Here is a 26,622-nt window from a genome sequence, read left to right as displayed (position 1 = left end):
GTCTCCTCCAGGTCTGCTCAAGAGGGGCGCAACAACGCAAGCGTAAAAAAAAAAGCTAAACAGTATCCAGGTCTGGTGAGTCGCGGGCGTGTGCACGAAACAAGCACACACGCAAAAACGCAGGTCTCATTGATAATGAACTATAGGCACGTTATATCGCTTCACGTTTGAAAGGTCCTTTAAACAACTGCCCTTTCCAGACCACGAATGCAGCATTTACTACATGGTGAAAGAAATGCAAATGCCACTCCTTTCCTTTCCATGCCACATATCGGAAGGCAGCGTTCAGGAGAATTGACATTTTTCTGAAGAACTTGGAACACATTATTTTGCGTTGAACAAATTTGTTTAGAAATCCATGTCGTTACACCTACATCTCCACTAGCTAAAGAGTGCTGGGTTGCGCCCCGAAAATAGCAGATCTACTGCGACGCGTTGAGAACTTGTAGATCTGCTATTCTCCCTATTTTTGGCCAAAAGTTCCCCCTTTTACGGGATTTCAGCCCCTGCCCCTCTAACACTCCCTGCACTCTAAGCGCGCGTGCACACGCACACACGCACACACACACACACACGCACACACACACACACACACACACACAATCCCCCCAGATAGATCTAACCAGCTCTTTGGTAAACAGAAAATGCCTTTTCAGGTCGGGATCGAAACCCATTTTATCCAATCAAGAGAGGCAACTTCATGCAGGATACAGGATTTAAAAAAAAGAGTGAAAGTGATAAAAGTGACGTGAAGTCTCCTGACTGGATTACATTTGCAGCTGAAGGTGAAAATCTATTATGTAAAATTATGTATTTTAAGACGTAAATAATACAAAAGATTGAGTGGCCTCTTCTAGTAACTCTGAGGACCCCCCTAGGTGTCCCAGACCCCCCTGTTGAGGAAACAGAGCATCAGTGATGGAGACTTGATCCTTTCCCCATCCATCCTACACCACCACAGTAGCGTACTGACCAAACAGGGGGAGCCGAGAACAACAAACAAATGCCCGTCTTTCCACTGCTGCTCGCTGCGGTCTTAGTCTAGCCCATTTTGACCTGAGATCAGATTCTAAAAATGTCTTCTACATCCTGACAGTTTTCTGAAAAAGCTATGTTTCTATGTCAGTCGTTCTTCGATTTTTCAAAAATAGCAGACCTACAAGCTCATAGCGCGCCACCGAGTGGCGCGCTATGAGCTTGTAGATCTGCTATTTTTCAATAGTTCACAAATTGTAGATTGGGGGGACTTTGGTCTAACAAAAACCCTTCCGTGGTGTGAGACGTGTCGCTTTGCTTTAATCCCAGCAGATGAATTGACTTCATTTTGGCACTCAGACACTCAGGCAGTAAAAAGAACAGTGGCATTATTATGTTTTATTAAGATTTCTAACAGAATCACAAAATCAATGTGTTCGTTTTGTGCCAAATTCTGCCACTTTATCTGCAGCGTCTGGCAACGGTTCCAACTGCACCAAATGTCTAACGAAGACAGAGATCTGAAGTGAAACAAAACAAATGTTTAATGAAGGGACAGAGATCTGAAGTGAAACAGAACAAAATGTTCCTTGTTGACATTCATTCATTCATCCATCCATCCATCCATCCATCCATTGTGCATTCTTGGCAAATCCGAACAAAATGTAATAAGTTAACGTTCATGTCAAGGACCCCCACATTGATATGAATTTGGTCACGGACCGGAAGGTTTGTGTTGAAAAGTATATATTAGTATTATTTTATTATTGTATAATTATTTTTTTCTGGAAATGTTGGGGCAGAGGTTCATCGCTGGCATCCAGGGAGTGTGTGTGCAAAATGTGGCATCGCCCGGGTTAACAGTGCCAGAGATTAGCTGATCACAGACGGACACACGGACGGACGGACACACGGACGGACACACGGACGGACGGACGGACGGACGGAGTGCAAAACATACTCTCTCCCCATGCCTTCGGCCTGGTGGAGACAATAAGTAGGAAGCATAGGTCAGGAGTCGGACATCATTAGTTGTAGCTTTAACACAGCCCTACAATGTGAATGTGCGTGCGTGCGTGCGTGCGTGCGTGCGTGCGTGCGTGCGTGCGTGCGTGCGTGCGTGCGTGGCAAAGGAAAAATTGGTTAGTCTGGAGCCCTGACCACACATAAAACATCTGGTTACCCCTTATCCACAATTTGCAACACTAGTGGCAGACACATCTGCCACAGCAAAACTGTGCGTATTGGTCTGGCACTCCTCGGTTTGAATCACATTTCACACACACAGAGTTGCGGGTGACCAATCAGAGCCCACTATTTACGTTTGTTTCTGTGACGTCCGTCCGTCCGTCCGTCCGTCCGTCCGTCCGTCCGTCCGTCCGTCCGCCCGCCTGCCTGCCTGCCCACCCCTCACAAGTCGATCTTCCACTCCCAAATTCCAGACTAATACTACTCAGTGATATTACCTGGCCATGACTTTTAGTCGCAACATCCATGTACAATTTGTATTCATGTACTGTACCTGAAAGTGTTTTATTGTATTTGTGCAACATAGCGCATTCACTTCTAGTAATTTTTACTAGTTGCCTAGTTAGTTGTTTAAAGCAGAAATAACATGAATTTTAAAACAGTTTTTAATATTTAATATCATGTCCCTCAAAGTTATTTTTAATGGGTTGAGCCTCAATCACCACTCTGATATAACCAGACCTTGTCATTTCTTTCTGGACTTTAAAAGCAGTTTTAGCTGCAGTACCACAACGTCCTGAGGTGGTGGGGGTGCTGATATGCAGGTTATTTAATATTTGAGTCATTATAATACTGATGCTAGATAAAACCAGGCTTGTTTCCATTCCATGCCAGCTTGGAAAATCAACAATGGTGGACATTGTAAATAAAGTGGAAATGCAAATTTGGAACTGAAGACTGAAGAAGAGGAGGAATTATACAAAGTAGGGTGACATTGATGACATCACGATGAGGACAAAATCAGTTGAGCTGTTCCTGAGAGCAATTTCCATTAAAGCACCTATTATGAAAGACTGTTCAAAACTGGTTATTATATGGGAGACCCAAAAACACACAAGAAATTGAAAAAGTTGATTTTTAAGTTATAGGTCCTTTATGTAAAAATATATATTTGTACATTTTAGAACGGTGTACATTGGTGACTATAACTATAATGAGGCCTACAAAATAAATAAAAAAACAAAAAAAACTAGTCAACTAGTACCAACAAGGTCGACTGGTGGATTTACTAGTCGACTAGTTGCTTAAAGGAGAATTCCATACTAGAAGGCTTTCTTACCTTTATTTGTAGTTGTTACGTCCCCACCAAAGAGGTCCAGGTGTTATTTTGTGCAAAGCGCATTATTGGCTATTTCCTATCTATATATTGTGAGATTGCAAGCAATATCCACCACTACCCTGGACATGACTCTAGTATGCCACAGGGGCCCAGTCCAAACCCCTATACCCTGGACATGACTCTAGTATGCCACAGGGGCCCAGTCCAACCCCCTATACCCTGGTCATGACTCTAGTATGCCACAGGGGCCCAGTCCAACCCCTGACTACCCTGGACAAGACTCTAGTATGCCACAGGGGCCCAGTCCAACCCCTGACTACCCTGGACATGACTCTAGTATGCCACAGGGGCCCAGTCCAACCCCCTATACCCTGGACATGACTCTAGTATGCCATAGGGGCCCAGTCCAACCCCCTATACCCTGGACATGACTCTAGTATGCCACAGGGGCCCAGTCCAACCCCCTATACCCTGGACATGACTCTAGTATGCCACAGGGGCCCAGTCCAACCCCCTATACCCTGGACATGACTCTAGTATGCCACAGGGGCCCAGTCCAACACCCTATACCCTGGACATGACTCTAGTATGCCACAGGGGCCCAGTCCAACCCCCTATACCCTGGACATGACTCTAGTATGCCACAGGGGCCCAGTCCAACCCCCTATACCCTGGACATGACTCTAGTATGCCACAGGGGCCCAGTCCAACACCCTATACCCTGGACATGACTCTAGTATGCCACAGGGGCCCAGTCCAACCCCTGACTACCCTGGACATGACTCTAGTATGCCACAGGGGCCCAGTCCAACCCCTGACTACCCTGGTCATAACTCTAGTATGCCACAAGGGGCCAGTCCAACCCCCTGACTACCCTGGTCATAACTCTAGTATGCCACAGGGGCCCAGTCCAACACCCTGACTACCCTGGACATGACTCTAGTATGCCACAGGGGCCCAGTCCAACCCCCTATACCCTGGACATGACTCTAGTATGCCACAGGGGCCCAGTCCAACCCCCTATACCCTGGTCATGACTCTAGTATGCCACAGGGGCCCAGTCCAACCCCCTGACTACCCTGGGCCTGGTCATGACTCTAGTATGCCACAGGGGCCCAGTCCAACCCCCTGACTACCCTGGACATGACTCTAGTATGCCACAGGGGCCCAGTCCAACCCCCTATACCCTGGACATGACTCTAGTATGCCACAGGGGCCCAGTCCAACCCCCTGACTACCCTGGGCCTGGTCATGACTCTAGTATGCCACAGGGGCCCAGTCCAACCCCTGACTACCCTGGACATGACTCTAGTATGCCACAGGGGCCCAGTCCAACCCCCTATACCCTGGACATGACTCTAGTATGCCACAGGGGCCCAGTCCAACTCCCTGACTACCCTGGTCATGACTCTAGTATGCCACAGGGGCCCAGTCCAACCCCCTATACCCTGGACATGACTCTAGTATGCCACAGGGGCCCACAACCCCCTATACCCTGGACATGACTCTAGTATGCCACAGGGGCCCAGTCCAACCCCCTGACTACCCTGGACATGACTCTAGTATGCCACAGGGGCCCAGTCCAACCCCCTATACCCTGGACATGACTCTAGTATGCCACAGGGGCCCAGTCCAACCCCCTATACCCTGGGCATGACTCTAGTAAGCCACAGGGGCCCAGTCCAACCCCCTATACCCTGGACATGACTCTAGTATGCCACAGGGGCCCAGTCCAACCCCCTGACTACCCTGGACATGACACTAGTATGCCACAGGGGCCCAGTCCAACCCCTGACTACCCTGGACATGACTCTAGTATGCCACAGGGGCCCAGTCCAACCCCCTATACCCTGGTCATGACTCTAGTATGCCACAGGGGCCCAGTCCAACCCCCTATACCCTGGACATGACTCTAGTATGCCACAGGGGCCCAGTCCAACCCCCTATACCCTGGTCATGACTCTAGTATGCCACAGGGGCCCAGTCCAACCCCCTGGACATGACTCTAGTATGCCACAGGGGCCCAGTCCAACCCCCTGACTACCCTGGACATGACTCTAGTATGCCACAGGGGCCCAGTCCAACCCCCTGGTCATGACTCTAGTATGCCACAGGGGCCCAGTCCAACCCCCTGACTACCCTGGACATGACTCTAGTATGCCACAGGGGCCCAGTCCAACCCCCTGACTACCCTGGACATGACTCTAGTATGCCACAGGGGCCCAGTCCAACCCCCTATACCCTGGACATGACTCTAGTATGCCACAGGGGCCCAGTCCAACCCCCTATACCCTGGACATGACTCTAGTATGCCACAGGGGCCCAGTCCAACCCCCTATACCCTGGACATGACTCTAGTATGCCACAGGGGCCCAGTCCAACCCCCTATACCCTGGACATGACTCTAGTATGCCACAGGGGCCCAGTCCAACCACTGACTACCCTGGTCATGACTCTAGTATGCCACAGGGGCCCAGTCCAACCCCCTGACTACCCTGGACATGACTCTAGTATGCCACAGGGGCCCAGTCCAACCCCCTATACCCTGGACATGACTCTAGTATGCCACAGGGGCCCAGTCCAACCCCTGACTACCCTGGACATGACTCTAGTATGCCACAGGGGCCCAGTCCAACCCCCTATACCCTGGACATGACTCTAGTATGCCACAGGGGCCCAGTCCAACCCCTGACTACCCTGGACATGACTCTAGTATGCCACAGGGGCCCAGTCCAACCCCTGGACATGCCTCTAGTATGCCACAGGGGCCCAGTCCAACCCCCTATACCCTGGACATGACTATAGTATGCCACAGGGGCCCAGTCCAACCCCCTGACTACCCTGGACATGACTCTAGTATGCCACAGGGGCCCAGTCCAACCCCCTGACTACCCTGGACATGACTCTAGTATGCCACAGGGGCCCAGTCCAACCCCCTGACTACCCTGGACATGACTCTAGTATGCCACAGGGGCCCAGTCCAACCCCTGACCACCCTGGACATGACTCTAGTATGCCACAGGGGCCCAGTCCAACCCCTGACTACCCTGGTCATAACTCTAGTATGCCACAAGGGGCCAGTCCAACCCCCTGACTACCCTGGTCATAACTCTAGTATGCTACAGGGGCCAAGTCCAACACCCTGACTACCCTGGACATGACTCTAGTATGCCACAGGGGCCCAGTCCAACCCCCTATACCCTGGACATGACTCTAGTATGCCACAGGGGCCCAGTCCAACCCCCTATACCCTGGTCATGACTCTAGTATGCCACAGGGGCCCAGTCCAACCCCCTGACTACCCTGGGCCTGGTCATGACTCTAGTATGCCACAGGGGCCCAGTCCAACCCCCTGACTACCCTGGACATGACTCTAGTATGCCACAGGGGCCCAGTCCAACCCCCTATACCCTGGACATGACTCTAGTATGCCACAGGGGCCCAGTCCAACCCCCTGACTACCCTGGGCCTGGTCATGACTCTAGTATGCCACAGGGGCCCAGTCCAACCCCTGACTACCCTGGACATGACTCTAGTATGCCACAGGGGCCCAGTCCAACCCCCTATACCCTGGACATGACTCTAGTATGCCACAGGGGCCCAGTCCAACTCCCTGACTACCCTGGTCATGACTCTAGTATGCCACAGGGGCCCAGTCCAACCCCCTATACCCTGGACATGACTCTAGTATGCCACAGGGGCCCACAACCCCCTATACCCTGGACATGACTCTAGTATGCCACAGGGGCCCAGTCCAACCCCCTGACTACCCTGGACATGACTCTAGTATGCCACAGGGGCCCAGTCCAACCCCCTATACCCTGGACATGACTCTAGTATGCCACAGGGGCCCAGTCCAACCCCCTATACCCTGGACATGACTCTAGTAAGCCACAGGGGCCCAGTCCAACCCCCTATACCCTGGACATGACTCTAGTATGCCACAGGGGCCCAGTCCAACCCCCTGACTACCCTGGACATGACACTAGTATGCCACAGGGGCCCAGTCCAACCCCTGACTACCCTGGACATGACTCTAGTATGCCACAGGGGCCCAGTCCAACCCCCTATACCCTGGTCATGACTCTAGTATGCCACAGGGGCCCAGTCCAACCCCCTATACCCTGGACATGACTCTAGTATGCCACAGGGGCCCAGTCCAACCCCCTATACCCTGGTCATGACTCTAGTATGCCACAGGGGCCCAGTCCAACCCCCTGGACATGACTCTAGTATGCCACAGGGGCCCAGTCCAACCCCCTGACTACCCTGGACATGACTCTAGTATGCCACAGGGGCCCAGTCCAACCCCCTGGTCATGACTCTAGTATGCCACAGGGGCCCAGTCCAACCCCCTGACTACCCTGGACATGACTCTAGTATGCCACAGGGGCCCAGTCCAACCCCCTATACCCTGGACATGACTCTAGTATGCCACAGGGGCCCAGTCCAACCCCCTATACCCTGGACATGACTCTAGTATGCCACAGGGGCCCAGTCCAACCCCCTATACCCTGGACATGACTCTAGTATGCCACAGGGGCCCAGTCCAACCCCCTATACCCTGGACATGACTCTAGTATGCCACAGGGGCCCAGTCCAACCCCTGACTACCCTGGTCATGACTCTAGTATGCCACAGGGGCCCAGTCCAACCCCCTGACTACCCTGGACATGACTCTAGTATGCCACAGGGGCCCAGTCCAACCCCCTATACCCTGGACATGACTCTAGTATGCCACAGGGGCCCAGTCCAACCCCTGACTACCCTGGACATGACTCTAGTATGCCACAGGGGCCCAGTCCAACCCCCTATACCCTGGACATGACTCTAGTATGCCACAGGGGCCCAGTCCAACCCCTGACTACCCTGGACATGACTCTAGTATGCCACAGGGGCCCAGTCCAACCCCTGGACATGCCTCTAGTATGCCACAGGGGCCCAGTCCAACCCCCTATACCCTGGACATGACTATAGTATGCCACAGGGGCCCAGTCCAACCCCCTGACTACCCTGGACATGACTCTAGTATGCCACAGGGGCCCAGTCCAACCCCCTGACTACCCTGGACATGACTCTAGTATGCCACAGGGGCCCAGTCCAACCCCCTGACTACCCTGGACATGACTCTAGTATGCCACAGGGGCCCAGTCCAACCCTGGTCATGACTCTAGTATGCCACAGGGGCCCAGTCCAACCCCCTGACTACCCTGGTCATGACTCTAGTATGCCACAGGGGCCCAGTCCAACCCCCTATACCCTGGACATGACTCTAGTATGCCACAGGGGCCCAGTCCAACCTCCTGACTACCCTGGTCATGACTCTAGTATGCCACAGGGGCCCAGTCCAACCCCCTATACCCTGGACATGACTCTAGTATGCCACAGGGGCCCAGTCCAACCCCTGGACATGACTCTAGTATGCCACAGGGGCCCAGTCCAACCCCCTGGACATGACTCTAGTATGCCACAGGGGCCCAGTCCAACCCCCTGGACATGACTCTAGTATGCCACAGGGGCCCAGTCCAACCCCTGACTACCCTGGACATGACTCTAGTATGCCACAGGGGCCCAGTCCAACCCCCTATACCCTGGACATGACTCTAGTATGCCACAGGGGCCCAGTCCAACCCCTGACTACCCTGGACATGACTCTAGTATGCCACAGGGGCCCAGTCCAACCCCTGACTACCCTGGACAAGACTTTAGTATGCCACAGGGGCCCAGTCCAACCCCTGACTACCCTGGACAAGACTCTAGTATGCCACAGGGGCCCAGTCCAACCCCCTGACTACCCTGGTCATGACTCTAGTATGCCACAGGGGCCCAGTCCAACCCCCTATACCCTGGTCATGACTCTAGTATGCCACAGGGGCCCAGTCCAACCCCCTATACCCTGGACATGACTCTAGTATGCCACAGGGGCCCAGTCCAACCCCTGACTACCCTGGACATGACTCTAGTATGCCACAGGGGCCCAGTCCAACCCCTGACTACCCTGGACATGACTCTAGTATGCCACAGGGGCCCAGTCCAACCCCCTATACCCTGGACATGACTCTAGTATGCCACAGGGGCCCAGTCCAACCCCCTATACCCTGGACATGACTCTAGTATGCCACAGGGGCCCAGTCCAACCCCTGACTACCCTGGTCATGACTCTAGTATGCCACAGGGGCCCAGTCCAACCCCCTATACCCTGGACATGACTCTAGTATGCCACAGGGGCCCAGTCCAACCCCCTATACCCTGGACATGACTCTAGTATGCCACAGGGGCCCAGTCCAACCCCTGACTACCCTGGTCATGACTCTAGTATGCCACAGGGGCCCAGTCCAACCCCCTATACCCTGGACATGACTCTAGTATGCCACAGGGGCCCAGTCCAACCCCCTATACCCTGGTCATGACTCTAGTATGCCACAGGGGCCCAGTCCAACCCCCTATACCCTGGACATGACTCTAGTATGCCACAGGGGCCCAGTCCAACCCCCTGGACATGACTCTAGTATGCCACAGGGGCCCAGTCCAACCCCCTGGTCATGACTCTAGTATGCCACAGGGGCCCAGTCCAACCCCCTGGTCATGACTCTAGTATGCCACAGGGGCCCAGTCCAACCCCTGGACATGACTCTAGTATGCCACAGGGGCCCAGTCCAACCCCTGGACATGACTCTAGTATGCCACAGGGGCCCAGTCCAACCCCCTGGTCATGACTCTAGTATGCCACAGGGGCCCAGTCCAACCCCCTGGTCATGACTCTAGTATGCCACAGGGGCCCAGTCCAACCCCCTGGTCATGACTCTAGTATGCCACAGGGGCCCAGTCCAACCCCCTGGTCATGACTCTAGTATGCCACAGGGGCCCAGTCCAACCCCCTGGACATGACTCTAGTATGCCACAGGGGCCCAGTCCAACCCCTGGACATGACTCTAGTATGCCACAGGGGCCCAGTCCAACCCCTGGACATGACTCTAGTATGCCACAGGGGCCCAGTCCAACCCCTGGACATGACTCTAGTATGCCACAGGGGCCCAGTCCAACCCCCTGGTCATGACTCTAGTATGCCACAGGGGCCCAGTCCAACCCCCTGGTCATGACTCTAGTATGCCACAGGGGCCCAGTCCAACCCCCTGGTCATGACTCTAGTATGCCACAGGGGCCCAGTCCAACCCCCTGGTCATGACTCTAGTATGCCACAGGGGCCCAGTCCAACCCCCTGGTCATGACTCTAGTATGCCACAGGGGCCCAGTCCAACCCCCTATACCCTGGACATGACTCTAGTATGCCACAGGGGCCCAGTCCAACCCCCTGACTACCCTGGACATGACTCTAGTATGCCACAGGGGCCCAGTCCAACCCCCTGACTACCCTGGACATGACTCTAGTATGCCACAGGGGCCCAGTCCAACCCCCTATACCCTGGACATGACTCTAGTATGCCACAGGGGCCCAGTCCAACCCCCTGACTACCCTGGTCATGACTCTAGTATGCCACAGGGGCCCAGTCCAACCCCCTGACTACCCTGGTCATGACTCTAGTATGCCACAGGGGCCCAGTCCAACCCCCTGGACATGACTCTAGTATGCCACAGGGGCCCAGTCCAACCCCCTGACTACCCTGGACATGACTCTAGTATGCCACAGGGGCCCAGTCCAACCCCCTGACTACCCTGGACATGACTCTAGTATGCCACAGGGGCCCAGTCCAACCCCCTGACTACCCTGGACATGACTCTAGTATGCCACAGGGGCCCAGTCCAACCCCCTATACCCTGGACATGACTCTAGTATGCCACAGGGGCCCAGTCCAACCCCCTATACCCTGGACATGACTCTAGTATGCCACAGGGGCCCAGTCCAACCCCCTATACCCTGGACATGACTCTAGTATCCAGTCCAACCCCTGATGTTGAGTGCCAAGCAGCGTGCGAGGCACCATGCAGTGCTGGTGATGGAACCCCGACATCGCAGTGTCATGGCCGACACACTGACTAACCACAAGGCCACTGAGCTCAGAGCTAGTGTACATTCAACTATATCCTATTCATGTATAATTTGTACCGATACATTCTAACTCCTTCCCCTGCAGGCCGTTGCCTCTCTGTTCCATTGAGACACGCAGCACTTTGGGACACCCGCCACGGCACAAAGCTAAATATGGAAGTTGCTTTATGAATAGGCAATGACAGTATTCTCTGCTGTACGCCGGTGAACATCACGTTCATTACTTCACGACCGCCGGGGGGATCCATGATGGAGAGCATTGGTATTAAAGAGCGATGATGACACACTAGCTTATGCCCTCTTAAAGGAACAGCAGGCACACAGGATTGGTGGAAGTACTCTTATGCCCTCTTAAAGGCACAGCAGGCACACAGGAGTGGTGGAAGTACTCTTATTCCTTTTACTTGAATGTACAAGTGTTACAAGTAAAAGCCCGACGGCCTTTGCTGTGTGTCACTCCCTGTCTCTCTCACTCCCTGTCTCTCTCACTCCCTGTCTCTCTCACTCCCTGTCTCTCTCACTCCCTGTTTCATGTCATTCTTCACTGTACAATTCAATGAAGCCAGAAAAGCCCAAAAAATTGCTCATAATGCAACACATTGTAAACTTGTAGATCGGCTCTCTTTGAATATCTGGGAAAAGAAATAGCGCTTAATGTGTGTTCTGTAATAATGATCTAAATCTGTGCAAAGTTTTTAAATAATTGTAGTAGAGTAAAAGGTACAATATTTTCCTCTGAGATGCTCAAATCAAAGTTTATATAAGAAATACTATAAGTGAAGTAAAAGTACCTCAAAACGTAAAGCGATATTATAGCTGCATTAGAAGGAATAAATTATAATGTGTGGGGCCTTTTTTCATTCATTTTTCATATATTCCCTTAAGTACAGTACTGGAGTAAATGCACTTCTAGTGTACTTCCCACCCACAGGAGAGCGGTAGGTATTCCAGATCGATGACATGCTGGCTTAAAGGCCCAGGCCCACAAAGCCCTCTGTGAAACCAGATCTGAAGGAGGAATCCATCATGGTGACTCAATGACTCCATTGTTCTAGAGCGGGGGGGGGGGGGGGGTGCATACTGCAGTTTGTTAGACATACTAAAGGCCTATTCGTACAGTTTCCATGAAAAGAACGCATGGTTGTGTGAGTGGTGGTGACTACCATGGTTGTGTGAGTGGTGGTGACTACCATGGTTGTGTGAGTGGTGGTGACTACCATGGTTGTGTGAGTGGTGGTGACTACCATGGTTGTGTGAGTGGTGGTGACTACCATGGTTGTGTGAGTGGTGGTGACTACATGGTTGTGTGAGTGGTGGTGACTACATGGTTGTGTGAGTGGTGGTGACTACCATGGTTGTGTGAGTGGTGGTGACTACCATGGTTGTGTGAGTGGTGGTGACTACATGGTTGTGTGAGTGGTGGTGACTACATGGTTGTGTGAGTGGTGGTGACTACCATGGTTGTGTGAGTGGTGGTGACTACATGGTTGTGTGAGTGGTGGTGACTACCATGGTTGTGTGAGTGGTGGTGACTACCATGGTTGTGTGAGTGGTGGTGACTACCATGGTTGTGTGAGTGGTGGTGACTACCATGGTTGTGTGAGTGGTGGTGACTACCATGGTTGTGTGAGTGGTGGTGACTACCACATGGTTGTGTGAGTGGTGGTGACTACATGGTTGTGTGAGTGGTGGTGACTACATGGTTGTGTGAGTGGTGGTGACTACCATGGTTGTGTGAGTGGTGGTGACTACATGGTTGTGTGAGTGGTGGTGACTACCATGGTTGTGTGAGTGGTGGTGACTACCATGGTTGTGTGAGTGGTGGTGACTACCATGGTTGTGTGAGTGGTGGTGACTACCATGGTTGTGTGAGTGGTGGTGACTACCATGGTTGTGTGAGTGGTGGTGACTACCCCATGGTTGTGTGAGTGGTGGTGACTACCACATGGTTGTGTGAGTGGTGGTGACTACCACATGGTTGTGTGAGTGGTGGTGACTACCTACATGGTTGTGTGAGTGGTGGTGACTACCACATGGTTGTGTGAGTGGTGGTGACTACCTACATGGTTGTGTGAGTGGTGGTGACTACCTACATGGTTGTGTGAGTGGTGGTGACTACCACATGGTTGTGTGAGTGGTGGTGACTACCATGGTTGTGTGAGTGGTGGTGACTACCACATGGTTGTGTGAGTGGTGGTGACTACCGCATGGTTGTGTGAGTGGTGGTGACTACCTACATGGTTGTGTGAGTGGTGGTGACCACCGCGGCACTACGTCATGTTGTCGTTTTCGGTGGACACCTCTTCACCGAAAACTGTGCTATGAATAGGCTTTAACAGTCCGACTTTTTGTCTGTTTTGCCGCAAGGTTATTTAGTCCTAAGGCCTCATTCACACCTAAAAGACACCTGTCTTGTCCGTCTGTCTTGTGTCTTGTCCGTGTTTAATGGCCGTCCCAATGCATTTCCAATGGAAGTCACATGGTTTGACCAAACATTTTTGTTTAATGGGGGGGGGGGGGGTGGCAGAACACAGCACACGGACAAGACGGCTGTCTTTTAGGTGTGAATGAGGCCTTACAGAGTCCCTGTGTGAGTTACGTTGCTATTGTAGGCTTGCGTTGGTCTATAATGTGCAATAAACTATTCATCCACTAGATCAGGGGTTCTCAACCCGTGGGTCGCGACCCCTCGCAGGGTCGCCAAATTATTTTGGGGGGTCCCCAAATTATTTAAAAAAAATATATATATATATATATATATATATATATTTTTTTTTTTTTTTTTTTTTGGGCAACTGAATGGCTGGAAAATGGAAATGAAGTGTTTACATAGTACACTTAGTACATGCATACACTTTCCTTAATGATTGTATCTGGTTTCAGACTAGTATTCATTTCTGATATATTTTCTCTATTATTAAGATTATTTTCTAAGTCAGTTTGTGTTGGGGGGGGGGGGGGGGGGTCCCAACCAGCACATCGGGAGCAATTTGGGGTTCAGTGTCTTGCCCAAGGACACTTCGACATGTAGACAGGAGGAGCCGGGATTCGAACCGCCGACCCATGGATCATTGGACGACCTGCTCTACCGGCGACTGTGGCTCAAGAGGTAGAGCAGGTCGTCCAATGATCCATGGGTCGGCGGTTCGAATCCCGGCTCCTCCTGTCTACATGTCGAAGTGTCCTTGGGCAAGACACTGAACCCCAAATTGCTCCCGATGTGCTGGTTGGTACCTTGCATGGCTTCCGCCGCAATCGGTGTATGAATGTGTGTGTGAATGGGTGAATGTAATGCACAATCTATGTAAAGCACCTTGGATAAAGGCGCTATATAAATGCACCATTTACCATTTACCTCTTGAGCCACAGTCGCCCTACAAGTGACAAGTGCCACTTTATTTTTGTTATGAGTTGAGATGTAGTTATAACCTTATATGAGTTGAGATGTAGTTATAACCTTATATGAGTTGAGATGTAGTTATAACTGTATATGAGTTGAGATGTAGTTATAACCGTATATGAGTTTTACACTATATCGTCATAATTTAAGTATATACCCCTGCCTGTGCTGGCCAATCTACAAGCTCACACCGGGACGCCTTTCAAGCTTGAAACTTGTTTATTCTAATTGAATTGACCCAGTTTTGCATCTTTTGCTAGTGATGTAATCAATTAATCATTTGGTACCGGCTGTGTAAAATTGCATAGGATTTTTTCTTTTAATGGCTTTCATGTACGTTTGTGACGTTCATCACTAGTGGATGATCATCTGCAACGGAGAACACGGGTTTGTTGGTCGCGTCTGTAAACGGCCAAATTGTCACCAAATGAAAGCATATGATTAGGAGACGATAAATTATACACAACCGGATCGAACTGGGAAGCTCACTGTTCCCATCCGGACGCTCTACCACGAGCTACTGCCGCCAAATGCCATCCTGTACTGCCAAAATACATTTTTGGTATTGCCCTTTAAAATTGGCTTGAACACCAAAGGGCCATACCAAAATAATAAGACAAAGCCCAGGTCAAAAGTACAATGAACTTATAGGCTATTTTAAAGTCAGAATCACACATCAGGAAACGGTCACGCCGCACTTGTATTGTATCTATGAGGGCTGATTCTGCCATTGCATTTCAATGGGAATGGGAGTGGGTTTTTAGGCAGAGATCTACAAATGACAGCAAATCAATCAATCATGAAATCAATCAATAACTACATTTTCAATTTCCTAAAAAGTTACCTTTTTGAGTGGTGCAACCACTCCCTTATGGATCTACTGTATGTGTGTCGGTGGCTGGGAGGGTGGGTCTGAGCACAAAATTAGCATGGTTGTTTTTCACCACCTGTGCACAACCTAACACACACACAAACACACACGCAGATATTAACTGTATATATGATTATTTCGGGTGTGCCAGTACAGTACAGTACAGTACAGTACAGTACAGTACAGTACAGTACAGTACAGTACAGTACAGTGACATCCACATGGTAACTCATTTCTCTACCGTTTCGGACGTGGGGCGGCTCGCCGGAACCGGGCCGGCACCCTGGCCGTGGTCCTGTGGGTCTGGAACTTCCGGGGACCTCCCGGGGACCCCCACGCGGAGTTGCACCACTCATTTCACACGGGTGTGATTTTATTTTAATAACGGCACATTACAAAGACCTCAGTGTTAATTTAGCTGTGAAGAGTGGCCCAATGGAACCAAACACCGTCTATTTGAACTCTCTTCAGAGCTAAATTAACCTCTCTCTCATGCATGTCTCGTTACCTCACCACTGAACCGAGTGATCGTGTGTCTCATGATAATTACTGTACATCACCTGCTCCCAATTAGAGCACTATTCAACCGTAGCACATTCACTACATCATTTTTCTCAATACAAGTTTGAGATACTTTTACTTTACTTGCGTAAATAAATGTCAATTTTTCAATTATTTTTAGTTCTCAAAGTGGATTCCAGTACTCTCTGGGTTCATTTAGGGGGCGTCTAAATGGACCCTTGCAAGACCGTAACTCCAACAGTATACAAATGGAACCAAATGGACCCTAAAATAGGAATCCATTTGAGACCATGGCGTTTTTAACTTTGAGAACCGTTGCTTTATAATTCTACTCAATTCCACAACATCTCAAAGGCAAGAGTATAGGCAAAAGCAGAGTATTTCTAAATTCTGTCATTGCTACTTTTATTTATGTAAGGATACCTCCTCCACTACTGCAATTACTGCACTGTGTACCACACCTGCTCCCAATTAGAGGCCCATTCAACCTTGTACAGCACATCCTTTGATCTCAAGTGACCTGTCCTGGTGAATGAGATGAATAATAATAATGTACTAGTCCATAGCCGGGGATATGTCCACTCAAACTGAGGTGAATAATAATAATGTACTAGTCCATAGCCGGGGATACAGTTGGAGGCCATCGATATTGTCCTTTTCTTTTTGCTGAGGTTTGCGTGATCTGCGCAAAAGGACAGTTAACCCATTTTGGGCGGGAACCCCTTTTGGTGTTTTAAACATTGTTATAATTTAGCTATTGAAAAATAGCAGATCTACAAGCTCTACAAGCAGATCTACAAGCTCGTAGCGCGCCACCGAGTGGCGCGCTACGAGCTTGTAGGTCTGCTATTTTTGAAAAATCGTGAAAATATTTATTTCAGAAAACTGGAGGATTTAGAAGGATTTTTTAAAATTTTGAGGTCAGGCCTAAATGGGTCAAATGATAAGGGACAATATCGGTGGCATCCAACTGCATATACTGTATGCTGGCACTGTCATGTACTGTACATGGAATGCATTGCATTTTTAACACGTTCCTAAACAAAGTAGTATAATAAGACGACAGTCGTTATGTTCCTCTGACTTGATCTGTACTCTTTATTATTTTATTATTATTTATTTACCCAGGGAAGTAGCTGAGCACAGGTGCTCATTTTCAGCAACGCCCTGCACATAGAAACACACAGACAGACACGCACACACATTAAAACCTGGGAGCTGACCAGTACAACCACAGTCTTATAATGTTGGCCACTAAGCAGCTCCAGGGGGAGCAGTTGGGGGTTCAGTGCCTTGCTCAAGGGCACTTCAGCGGTGTCGGGTGAGTGATGACAATCACTTCCCCACCCAGATTTTTCCTGCCCGTACGGGGAATCGAACCGGCAACCTTTCGGCAACAAGGGCGCTCCTCTAACCCTTAGGCCACCGCTGCCTAGCTCAGTTAAACACAAACACACACACACACGCACACAGAGCTGAGCTCCACCTTGGTTCTCATCTCATTCAATTCTATTTCAATTCAAAGAAGATTTATTGGCATTGAGAAGATATACGTTTACATTACAATGAACAAAAGTGAAAAAGTAAAGAACGTGTCAAAAGATACAGTTGAAAATGGGTGACGTATAGTAGGCCTATATACAGGGGATACAGTAAAGTATAGTAGGCCTATATACAGGGGATACAGTAAAGTATAGTAGGCCTATATACAGGGGATACAGTAAAGTATAGTAGGCCTATATACAGGGGATACAGTAAAGTATAGTAGGCCTATATACAGGGGATACAGTAAAGTATAGTAGGCCTATATACAGGGGATACAGTAAAGTATAGTAGGCCTATATACAGGGGATACAGTAAAGTATAGTAGGCCTATATACAGGGGATACAGTAAAGTATAGTAGGCCTATATACAGTGGATACAGTAAGGTATAGTAGGCCTATATACAGGGGATACAGTAAAGTATAGTAGGCCTATATACAGGGGATACAGTAAAGTATAGTAGGCCTATATACAGGGGATACAGTAAAGTATAGTAGGCCTATATACAGGGGATACAGTAAGGTATAGTAGGCCTATATACAGGGGATACAGTAAAGTATAGTAGGCCTATATACAGGGGATACAGTAAAGTATAGTAGGCCTATATACAGGGGATACAGTAAAGTATAGTAGGCCTATATACAGGGGATACAGTAAGGTATAGTAGGCCTATATACAGGGGATACAGTAAAGTATAGTAGGCCTATATACAGGGGATACAGTAAAGTATAGTAGGCCTATATACAGGGGATACAGCGCTGTGGGGAAAGAGCTATGTCACGTTGTGTCGTTACATGTTAGGGTATGTGGTACTCAAATGGCGGCCCACGGGGAGCACCCCCTAGTGGCCCTTGGAAATCTATTTTAAGGTAGCATATACTTGTATAGACATATATCACCCTGTGCTCATTCTGTGCACAAATGTATTTCATATAAATCTGTGTGTTTGAACACACAATGCATTTTGAGAACCCACAATATTGTGCGCTTCGGTAGCCAACCCGTATCCCACAGGACCAACTGATTGAACCGCAGTGCAGGAAGGTTATAGATTCCGACACAATTACCGCTGGGTAGAGGGTATAGCGCTGGTCCACACGGAACCCAATACCCGAGAGCCCAACCGAGAACCGAGCCGCTTCAGGACCAAAATATTGACTTGTCCCTCGGGCAAGGTCGGTTCCTTTCCAAATTGCCGCGGGTCTCGGTCGGTAAGTCTGAAATGCATTTACCCGAAAGTACGCCGTGAGGATCCGAGGTGTAAATATATGCAGTATCTCTGCTGTCAGGAAGAAAGCACCTAACGCTAAAATGTTCATTTGTTTTAATGCAAGCTGTGCAAAAGACTGTGTAAAGAAATGGGAAACTGTCTGTCATCTAACCACATGCTTCAAAGACACGAAAAGAAGAAGAAGGCGGGATTTCAGCCCCTGCCTCTGTAACACTCTCTGCACGTCCCCGAGTCACAGCCCACTCCACCACACATGAAGGGGGGGGGGGGGGGGGGGGGGGGGGGGTCACGGTTAAAAATGAGCAGTGTGTAGTGGTGGGAAAAGTACTCAATTGTTTTTTACTTAATTAAGTAAAAGTATCTGCAATGTTCAAAATACAGTAATACTCCGTTAAAAGTCAAAGTCCAGAATATTAAAGATTTACCTAATAAAAATACAATTGAGTACTTTTCCCACCACTTCACACTGCTCATTTTTAACCGTGACCTTCCCCTCACTTTTAAGTCGTCTTGTTTTGATACCAATGCTTTTGTACTTTTACTCAAGTAAAAGTATCTGCAATGTTAGAAATACAGTAATACTCTGTTACAAGTCAAAGTCCAGAATATTAAAGATTTACATGAGTAAAAATACAAAAGCAAAACAAAAGTACACATCATGTAGTAGAACAGGGGTTTTCAACTGATTTTGACCCAGGGACCACCCTCCTGAGCAACATGGGGACCACCTGACCCAGGGACCACCCTCCTGAGCAACATGGGGACCACCTGACCCAGGGACCACCCTCCTGAGCAACATGGGGACTGATTTTGACCCAGGGACCACCCTCCTGAGCAACATGGGGACCACCTGTTAAAAGTCAAAGTCCAGAATATTAAAGATTTACTTAAGTAAAAATACAATTGAGTACTTTTCCCACCACTTCACACTGCTCATTTTTAACCGTGACCTTCCCCTCACTTTTAAGTCATCTTGTTTTGATACCAATGCTTTTGTACTTTTACTCAAGTAAAAGTATCTGCAAAGTTAGAAATACAGTAATACAAGTCAAAGTCCAGAATATTAAAGATTTACTTAAATATTACTAGTAAAAGTAAAAGTACACATCATGTAGAACTGATTTTGACTGATTCTGAGCAACATGGGGACCACCCTCCTGAGCAACATGGGGACCACCTGACCCAGGGACCACCCTCCTGAGCAACATGGGGACCACCAGGGACCACCCTCCTGAGCAACATGGGGACCACCCTCCTGAGCAACATGGGGACCACCAGGGACCACCCTCCTGAGCAACATGGGGACCACCAGGGACCACCCTCCTGAGCAACATGGGGACCACCTGACCCAGGGACCACCCTCCTGAGCAACATGGGGACCACCTGACCCAGGGACCACCCTCCTGAGCAACATGGGGACCACCTGACCCAGGGACCACCCTCCTGAGCAACATGGGGACCACCTGACCCAGGGACCACCCTCCTGAGCAACATGGGGACCACCTGACCCAGGGACCACCCTCCTGAGCAACATGGGGACCACCTGACCCAGGGACCACCCTCCTGAGCAACATGGGGACCACCTGACCCAGGGACCACCCTCCTGAGCAACATGGGGACCACCTGACCCGGGGACCACCCTCCTGAGCAACATGGGGACCACCTGACCCAGGGACCACCCTCCTGAGCAACATGGGGACCACCTGACCCAGGGACCACCCTCCTGAGCAACATGGGGACCACCTGACCCAGGGACCACCCTCCTGAGCAACATGGGGACCACCTGACCCGGGGACCACCCTCCTGAGCAACATGGGGACCACCAGGGACCACCCTCCTGAGCAACATGGGGACCACCTGACCCAGGGACCACCCTCCTGAGCAACATGGGGACCACCTGACCCGGGGACCACCCTCCTGAGCAACATGGGGACCACCTGACCCAGGGACCACCCTCCTGAGCAACATGGGGACCACCTGACCCAGGGACCACCCTCCTGAGCAACATGGGGACCACCTGACACAATAGGGGTGGGGGTTCATGCACCATTCCATGGGTTAAGAAGATTAGAGGTTTTATTCTTCCTTGTTACTCAGTAATCAAACTATCACAAGCTACATAAAAAAATGTTGTGCCTTTGAAAACTATAGATTTCTTCTGTCCATGGACAGAAGAAATCTATAGTTTTCAAAGGCACTATAACATTTGTGTTGGATACAGCTATAGGCACTGCGTCAGGCAGGCACCCAGAACTGGTGGGGAGAAAACAGACATACTGGGAGAGACAACCCAAGCTGAACTACTGCATTGCATTTTAATCATTGAATCATTTACTCGTTATAGTTAGTTGAAATGGGTTGATTAAGTTTTTCTTTCCATCTCATGTCACAGCTTTGTTTAATTGTTGTAATGTTTTTCACATCACTGTCACACAAAGCTTGTAACTCTATTCACTGTTGCAGAGGGAGGGAGAGAGAGAGAGACAGAGAGAGAGAGAGAGACAGACAGACAGACAGACAGACAGACAGACAGACAGACAGACAGACAGACAGACAGACAGACAGACAGACAGACAGACAGACCTAGATAGCGACAAGGCCTACATAGAGACATTTGTTACCACCATGCCAGTCCAATACAGCCACCCTGTTACCACCATGCCAGTCCAATACAGCCACCCTGTTACCACCATGCCAGTCCAATACAGCCACCCTGTTACCACCATGCCAGTCCAATACAGCCACCCTGTTACCACCATGCCAGTCCAATACAGCCACCCTGTTACCACCATGCCAGTCCAATACAGCCACCCTGTTACCACCATGCCAGTCTAATACAGCCACCCTGTTACCACCCTGTTACCACCATGCCAGTCCAATACAGCCACCCTGTTACCACCTTGTCCCCACCATGCCAGTCCAATACAGCCACCCTGTTACCACCATGCCAGTCCAATACAGCCACCCTGTTACCACCATGCCAGTCCAATACAGCCACCCTGTTACCACCATGCCAGTCCAATACAGCCACCCTGTTACCACCATGCCAGTCCAATACAGCCACCCTGCCACAACAACTCACAACAAACCTCAGCAACCACAATACAACTGAATTGGAGGCTTTTATGATTGAAGCCCAAAACCTCTAGTTCGAACCAAAAGGAAGGAAATGGCAAAATTCCCTCAAAGGATTATTGAGTGATCAAGAGCCACATATACTGTCCCCTGTTACAACTCACACCTTCAACGACAGATAGCCTACAACACAACATACAAACTGTAGATTCACATCAACATTAAATTCCAGAGTCAAAAACAGTTACTGAACATATTGTTTCATTGCCAGTAATAGACAGTACAACAGCTTGAATCACACTAGCATTCACACAGCATGCAGCACAAGCAGCAGCAGCAAAGAAGCAAAACAAAAGTTCCTACCTTGTTGAGCCGTCTTCTACTTGACTTCATTAGTTGTGTAAGAAGTGATGCCAGGGTCAAACTGTGGAGCCTGTGGATATAGAGATAGAGCCTCCGGCTCTTTCTCTCAAGTTCACGATGAGCCCTCCAGCAGTGTCTCCAGACTGTATCTCCATCCTCCATACATCTGGCTAGCTGGCCATGAAGTACTTTCCTCCCAGTAGCAATGGCACCGGCCAGCCTCAATCTCCTGGCTGCCATCTTCTCACTCAGTCAGCCTTGGATGTTTAGTACTGCTCATAGCCCTCTGGTGTAGTGCAGTGATCAGGGATTTAGGGCAGGCTCTATAGGATCGAGCATTCACAGCATGTCACAGGAGGAGAATGGACTCAAGGCTGTCAAGCTGAGCTTGGGGATCTGGGGTCATCACCATGGCTTGTGTACCTGTGGAGCAGGTTGAGAGAGACAAGCTTTGAGTATAAGTAAGTAGTATTAAGGTAGGAAGAAAGAAACTGAGCTGACCAAGAGCCACATACATATACTGTACTGTACACTGTACCCTGTCACCACTCACTAGCAACAGCAGACACACATACACACTGTACTACTGTACTGTAATTTGGTGCTATTTAATTTACTTTATGTTTGCATATACTTTGCACTGTTGTTTGCATAACTCTTTGCAATTGTCATTTAGAATTGTGTTTATTTCTTTCAGATAAAATGTCTAAAAGACCCCCCGGGACCCCAATTGAAAACCTATTTACATTCACTGCATATAGGCCTACATCCTAGTAGAGTGTTATATGCTGTCACAACACAACCTGTACAATAAGGTTAATTATAGCTGTACTGTACGCTTACGTTAATGTAGTTTTACATCAGATCAATAATACATTTTAAGAAGTTGTGGGGAAACATGCCTGGACTGGGGTTTGCCTAGCCGCAATTTGCAACTCTAGATTTTTTTATAATGGGATGAATCTAGAGTTGCAATACCCTCCATTGACTCCCCACTCATCCATTTGCGTTTGCGATCTGCTTGTCTTAAACGACGTTAAACTCACCAACATTGCAGCTGTAGTCCAAGCTTGAATTATCCTCTTTCAATCTGCCGAGCTTCTTTTTCATAAAAATCCGCCGTAGACATGTTATGAGCTACTTTCTGTCAAGAGATTCTGTGCAAGTGATTCTTTTTCTAAGTGCTGGAGTTTGGTAGCGCTCGTCGTAAGTCACTGAACGGCCCTGCATGCATCTGTTTCGCATTTGCACATAATGCAGGAGGCAGCAGCGCGACCCCTTAATAAAAACGAGCGCTTCCAAACTCCAACATTTCTTCTTCTTGACAGAAAGTAGCTCATAACATGTCTACGGGGGATTTTTATGAAAAACAAGCTTGGCAGATTGAAAGAGCATAATTCAAGCTTGGACTACAGCTGCAATGTTGGTGAGTTTAACGTCGTTTAAGACAAGCAGATCGCAAACGCAAATGGATGAGTGGGGAGTCAATGGAGGGTATTGCAACTCTAGATTCATCCCATTGTAAAAAATATAGAGTTGCAAATTGCGGCTAGCCTGGACTGGGGTTTGCCTAGCCCCTTTCGGCACCCTCGGTTAAGCTTTTCTGAAGTTCGGACACGCTTACCCCAGGGTCCCTGCCTGCTTCATGGGAGACAGATGTACATACTGTACCCTCTGTTCACGCCGTGCGGCGCTCCGCTTTTTTTGAAGTTTTGGCTGCTCTGAAATTCTCTCTTCCTCACTTCCCATGTCCCGCCTCCCACGACACAACAGCATTATAAACATCCTGCATGTACGCGGTCGGCCAATCAGAGGCAGTAACTAGGACGCGCAGCTAGCCAGTCTCGGTGCGGGAGGCGGTACAATGGGAAGTCAATAAGGAAGTCAAGGAAGTGAGGAATTTCAGAGCAGCCAAAACTTCAAAAAAATACTTAACGGCATCGACGCTTAACGCGATTTCTCCCACGTTTCCGTTGTCTCCTATAGCCGCTTTATGCTTCTTTGAAACATCTCACCAACACTCAAGCGGAGCGCCGCACGGCGTGAACGGAGGGTATGTATATCTGTCTCCCATGGAGCACTCAGGGACCCTGGGGTAAGCGTGTCCGATCTTCAGAAAAGCTTAACCGAGGGTGCCGAAAGGGGCTAGCTAGGGTTTGCCTTGAAATAAACTGAGAGATAGAAATCTTTAGTGTGCAATTCAGGTTGTAACACTTATTGGTTCAATATCACTTTCAATTAAACCATTAAACAAATTATGGTAAACAGTTAACTTAAGACTGGTGCTGTGACACCCCAAACAAAACATTGTGTCTGTAATGTATATTTATTCCATAAATGTATAGGACCCATGCACAGTTGCACACAGCACTTTACCACATTTAACGTTTGTCACGCAAGCGCGCACGCACGCACGCGCGCACACACACACACGTCAATGCTTAGTATAGCCATAGTAGCTAACTCACCTGCAGAATATAAACAAAACGACCCAAGCAGCTCTGAAGATTAATTATACCTTCTCTTTCAAACTGCCAAACAACCCAGTACTACTCCACTCAACTTCCATGAGGTGTAAGTTATAGATTATTATAAGTTATTTTATTTCACTCTTTGTCTTTTTACTAAGGGGCTCGTGTCTGTATGTTTGTTTGCAGCAGCACAGTGTGTGTGTGTGTGTGTGGGGGGGGGGGGGAGGGGGGGCGTGGCTACCGGAGGATTTTAAAGAGCTTGCGTGAAGGCTGCTTAATTAGGGGGCAGTGATTTTACTGGTGTATTGATTTATTTCTTTTTTTTTACAAATCTCTCCCTATTACTTTTTTGCACAGACAACAAAAGACAAGTGATAAATGTAAAGAGGTCTGTCTTTTAACTAAACTAAACAAAAAATATAGAACTAGAAGGTGTGCCAAAACAATTAAAGCGAAGTTATAATGATAGAGAAGACAATTAACTAAAGACTAATCACTTTCATGCCAGGGTGTTTCTGTTCAGTACTATTATATAGTCAATGAGTTATTCCAATATACTAAGGATAGTGGTTTTCAAGCCTTTTCATGTCAAGGCCCATTAGGCCTATTTATTTATTCTGCATTTAAGCCACAGACCACCATTTGATGATATTTAGCCTCTCAGACTCAGACCCAAAATGTCTTAGAATATTTAGTTGTCGTTGAATAAGATGTTCATGCTGTATTGATGTGGTACATCAGGCAAACATTGATCAAAATAACAATTCTTCTACATCCTCTAATTGTGTATATTAGGCTTCTTGTAAAAATGAGATTTGGTTACATTTTACGCTCAAGAGTTAAAGCTCTAAACTATGAGGGTCCATTTGGTTACCAACTTTTAAATTTAAATAAAATACAAATATATGTAGGCCTATCATAGACTGAGGCCTATACGCCCTTTTCAAGTATTCAAACACATCAGTTCATGCTTCTTGTCTACTTTGCAGTTCATGCATCATGTCTGCAGATCTATATAAGCACACAACACCTCACTGTAAAGAATCCATTAATATGCAATAGGTTCTTGTTAAGAGACAAGCTAAGCTCCTCCATTTTCTCAGCATCTAACAAGAAGGAGTGATACTGTAAGTAATCAATAGTTGTCCAGCTGCCATCTGGCGTTAGTACAGTAGGTATTAGTGCCATCTGGTGGAAGGTAAAGGGAGGAAAATCCCTGGCCATCTTTTTTTTTTAGCTGAAGCATTATTCTGCTATTATTCTGTAGCCTACAACAGTCAAGAATATGGGATTTAATATGTGACAAACGTAAATTGTAGATTGTAGGTGCTGTTTCAATTGCAAATATGCCGACCAAAAATAAAAACAAAAACTCCTTCAATAACATATACAGTAGTAGTTCTCAAAGTGTGTGGGGACCAGGAACCCTGTGGGTCCTTGAAGGGGTTCCAGGGGGTCCCCAGTGGGTGGGGACCAGGAACCCTGTGGGTCCTTGAAGGGGTTCCAGGGGGTCCCCAGCAAAAATAAAGAACAGTCATTTAACTGCCAATTGTATAATAAGTAATTAGCCCAATGTGAGAATGTTTGAAAATTACTATTCACATATAACTCCAATAGACAGTCGTAAAAAAACTCTTATGGGTCCATGTCCTATAATGCTGCGTTTCACACACAACCTAAGATACTAAGATGCTGGATATTGTTCATTTTCAATGCAGCATGAAGATAGGCTGAAGTTAGGATACAAAGATACATCCAACATTTGTATAGTTGCTACAATATAGCTACACAACTTTACAATGCTACAAAAAGTTGAACTAGTTTCGAATTCAGCTAGAAAGTAACAGTAAGCTTA

General features: G+C 48.6%; 1 long non-coding RNA gene across 1 annotated transcript; it reads right to left on the bottom strand.

The window, feature by feature from the left end:
• Nucleotides 1-1,363: 1,363 nt before the first annotated feature.
• LOC306920722 lies at nucleotides 1,364-24,935 on the bottom strand. The gene is made up of 3 exons (XR_013789674.1): nucleotides 24,765-24,935; nucleotides 22,297-22,719; nucleotides 1,364-1,496 (listed from the first exon to the last, which is right to left on the bottom strand). It is a non-coding gene; the product is annotated as an uncharacterized lncRNA (long non-coding RNA).
• Between the last annotated feature and the right edge of the window lie 1,687 nt (nucleotides 24,936-26,622).

The sequence above is a fragment of the Electrona antarctica genome, assembly GCF_951216825.1.
Source record: "Electrona antarctica genome assembly, chromosome: 3".
Taxonomy (NCBI): Eukaryota; Metazoa; Chordata; class Actinopteri; order Myctophiformes; family Myctophidae; genus Electrona; species Electrona antarctica.
The sequence above is the reverse complement of the archived record's forward strand: the minus strand, read 5'-3'. Positions and strand labels throughout refer to the sequence as shown.